At 39.4% G+C, this 4,280-nt stretch overlaps 1 protein-coding gene across 2 annotated transcripts in view; it reads right to left on the reverse strand.

The window, feature by feature from the left end:
* LOC103151714 (X-linked interleukin-1 receptor accessory protein-like 2) overlaps nt 1-4,280 on the reverse strand; it is a 327,216-nt gene that overhangs the window by 151,364 nt on the left and 171,572 nt on the right. The gene's annotated exons all lie outside the window — the stretch shown is intronic.

Consider the following 4,280-nt stretch of genomic DNA (forward strand, 5'->3'; position numbering starts at 1 on the left):
AGTGAATTTTTTCATGATTTGCAAATTTTTTGAAAGAGGGATTTTGGGTTTTCATGAGCTGTTTGCCAAAATCATCAGTATTAAAACAATAAAAGACCAGAAATATTTCAGTTAATGTGCAATGAATCTAAAATATATGACAGTTAAATTTTTATCATTATATTATGGAAAATAATGAACTTAATCACAATATGCTAATTTTTTTAGAAGGATCTGTATAAATAAGCTTTGAACACTTGTGTGAAAAAAACAGAGAAGGGAAGGAGGGGAAAAAAGAGAGGACGCAAATTAAATGATTTGGAGGCTTTAAATTAAAAGATGATGATCCTAAATGATCCGATTATCAGAACAAACTCACCCTTTTGAGTCGGACACCGGCGAGTGAGGTCAGGGAACGCGGCGCGTGCGATTGAAAAACATAAAGCCGAGCTGACGTTCCCCAAACAAGCTCGGAGATTTGCAATGCTAATTACCGAATAAGAGAGGGTCCGCACGCCACTACAATCATGCGAGTATAATCTCGGCTGGAGCTGGCAGCCAATTTAGCATCTCGAGGCAATTCGGGTCAAGAAGCACAGGAGCTCTGTTGCTCATAGAAACACACACAGATTTCACACACGAGTGAAGGAACTCCACGTGCCCGCGCTTCACGCTAATTCACAGGCAGCGCCTCTGAGCAAGCCTCCCAGGTGCCAATCCAAGCACACTAAAACTCCCGTAACGCCTCGCAAAGTCAACACTGTGTCACAGTCAAACACTTGATATGCAAGCGATCGTAAATTAGCTGCAGGTAAAAAAAAAAAAAAAAAGGCTCGAAAGTGAAAGATGTGACCAGACTCGACTCAGAACAAATGAAATCTGGTATAAATGCAACAGTGTCACACAGACGTCAAACTGCGAGCCCCCAAGGCAACGTTTAAGTGCACAGTTCAATTGCGTGACATACAAACACCTATCTACGTTCCTCAAACCTTCCCCCCCCCATTAGCCGAAGGGCTGCCAAGTCAGCTTAGCCTTAGGAGAAGAAAAGAAGCGATGCGTCTTAGCAAGTGCGGCTTTGATGACCTAAAATATTCAACACGTCTTGGGCGCGTCTGTGAACACGGGGAGATGTGAGGATTCACAGGTGATGTTTGGAGTCACTATAGTTGGCTGTAATACCACCAACGTTCAACGTGCTGCCCTATTGTCATTTTTTGCCCATGTATTTTTCTTTCATTTTTTTATATAAATAATATATGATTATGCTAGCGTGAATTTGACAACTTTAACATGTGGATGTACTGCAGAATTCAGGTTGTTTCGGTTCAGTTGAAAAAAAACAAGGACCACCTGCAGAGCCAACTCTCTGACAGATCAGAGAGTTGTTCTTATTAGCTTATCTTATTAATAATTACCTTAATAATCAAAATAAACATCAAGCCGGAAACAAAACTGTAACAGAGTGAATCTTCTGTTCTTTGGCTGTTTTTTGGTGTTGACTCTTGATACATCAGTGGCGTTGTTGTCAGTCAGTTGCTACAGCAACAAACCTTTGTGTAGTGTAAAACTGACACAGAACAAGAAAAACGAAGACGATAATTGGTTCTGAGTTGTTCTTTAACAGTTTTCCTGCATTATTTTCCCCTTTGCTGTGGTGTATTGCACTACATTAATAACACCTCCAGGTTTCATTTAGTTCAGAGTTGCTCTACTGCGACAAGGCGGCTAAGTAAAAGAATCTTCTGTTTTGCCCTGCAGTGTTTTGGGCATGTGCAAAATTTCTGAACAAAAACAACAACATCACGCTATGTGTTTATAGGTGTTAAATTAAAGGATTCCCTCCATTTTTTTTCCAAAAATGATGCACTGTATTTAATCATTTCTTCAAAGTCTAATATGTTTATAATAAACTAAAAATGAACAGCAACTCTTTAAAACTGATTTATCAAATCCTCATTTTATTTCTGAAGAAGGTAGCATTTTAAGGTTTTGTTGGCACTGGTCTGTAGATTTAAAGTGGAGTTGGATCTGCAATATATCAACGATTCAAACCTGGACTGGTTTACTCTACACTGATTAGAGTCTTTAAAAACACACTTTGTGGTTTCGAAGAAAAAAAAAAACAAACATACTGGAGCGACATTCTGTACTTTTCTCAAACTGAATATTTCTCGTAACACGTGATTTTCTTTACAAACCCTTCGGTTTCCATTTGCCTCTACTGCGTTTCCTCTTTCTGCAGGTACGTTTACCTCTCTCAACTTGAAAGAACTCAACTTTTCAACCTTCTCCCACAGGAGGAGAGCAGAGGACTCCACTCTCTGCCTGCATTTTGAATGACTTTTAAAGTGAAGGAGGAGGCTGTACTGTGTTGGCATTGGCGCTAATCATTTGGAAAGATGGGCGGGAGGGAGAAACATCTCGTCTGCCGTTGTGGTTTTGAGCGTAGGTACGGAGATGCGTGTGCCCGCCTCCACCGGCTGCTTTTACCTGACGGCCGAAAACACCTTTAGTGAATAAAACATCAGGTGTAAAGCCAAAGCACATGATTGAATCTGACGGCCCCAAAAGCCAGCAACATCTGCACTTTGGACGGTTGTTGTTGTTGGGGGGATTTGTGTAAGAACCAGAACGAGGAACAGCCTGAATACAGCTAACATCACGTACAAGGCGCATGAGGAGTTCACTGACTGTCCGTCAGATCAAACCACTTGAGTCGCAGTAATTTGCCAATAATGTCGGAGCGTTGAGTAGACATTGAGACCAAACTGTTTGTAATTCTGAAGCTGTCTGAGTTTATATGAGGGAGCGTCGCTTTGCCAAAGCATTTTGCATTGTTAGGTCAGAACTGAAGTGGAAGGCAGTTTTTTTTGTGTTTTTTTTTTTACATAGATATCCGAAGAACGTTGGGTGAATAAGTAATGAGTCTCTTTTTATCTGATACTCTTTAATGAAATACAATACTGCCATAAAATATGTAAATGGAATACACAATGCAGGGAGGTCCAAACTTTTGTTGTCACATGGGCCAAAATCATCAAGTCAAAAGGATCTGAGGGCCAAAAAAATGATTTTACCTCCTCAGTAAGCTAAGCTTTCAAAAGACATAAAGCAGCTGTTGCTGGAAGGACGTGTAAATTATTCTAGGTCAAAAACTTAAAAAGGGTTTTTGCCTTATTAGGAAAACGAATTTTCCTAATTTTCTAGATATCAATTGAAAACAAACTAAAAAAAAATAGAATCCAGTGTAGTCAATTTTGATTAATAAGTCTGTCTTTGAAAAATACTTGCTGTATTTATTAAATTATTTGAAAGTAGATTTAGATGCAGCAAATCTTTTGAGTAAACAAAAGCTTCTGTTGTGCAATTTGTCATTTTAAAAATAACTTCACTTAATGGAGGCATGACATTTTCAAACAAATCTCAATTTTGGCAACAATGTTTTGGTGCTGGGATGAGGCGGCTTTTCATTCATATTGAAATTGGGGTATTTTGCAAAACTTCAATGGAAAAACTTTTTTCGCATCATGAGTTGTGTGACCAGCAACCGGATGCTGCCACTGGCGCAAACCACAAAAAAGACAACAGGAAGTAGTTGGAGGACGATGGTGCAGTGTGTTTTTTAATGACTCATTGCTTGAAAAAAAAAATTCACTATTGCAGTATTGTGTTTGGTCGATATTAGCGGGACATCGACAAGGTCTTTGCACACATTGGTAACGTAAACGCAGCTACTGATAATACTTCATACTTTAAAACAGAAAGTTTCCATTTACATCCAACACCTGTATTGGGGGGACAAATGTCTATCATTTTTCATAAAAGCAACACGATCAAACAATAAAACACCCAAGATAAGTAAATAGATTTCCAGTTAGTGTGTTCCAGTGTCCAATTTGACAGAAGCGCACTGTCCAGTCAGCTGGTCATTACTGCAGTACGGCTGTCAGGAACTGAGCAGAGGAGTTGACAAGCAGCTTTTTTAGTTTGAAATATTCTGTTCTGACATTTTGAAAAAATAATAATGATAAAAAAAAGAAATTGCAGTTAGAGGGGTCGGTCAGGGTAGCTGTGAGCCACAGGGTCATTTATTAAAACAGGAAGTGAAATCTTTGCGGTTTCATTTTGACAGTTAAAAACTCCCTCTGATTAATAAAACATGTTTTGTGAAGCTACATGACATAATCCTGTCTGAAGGTCCTGACCACTGCTGGACCCGCCATCCGACTCATGATGCTCTTTGGCAGCTTAGGCTGTTTGTCTGCATATGTGTGTGTGTGTGTGGGTGTGTGCGTGTG

This window comes from Poecilia formosa, unplaced genomic scaffold (genome assembly GCF_000485575.1).
Source record: "Poecilia formosa unplaced genomic scaffold, Poecilia_formosa-5.1.2 Scaffold289, whole genome shotgun sequence".
NCBI classification, from domain to species: Eukaryota; Metazoa; Chordata; class Actinopteri; order Cyprinodontiformes; family Poeciliidae; genus Poecilia; species Poecilia formosa.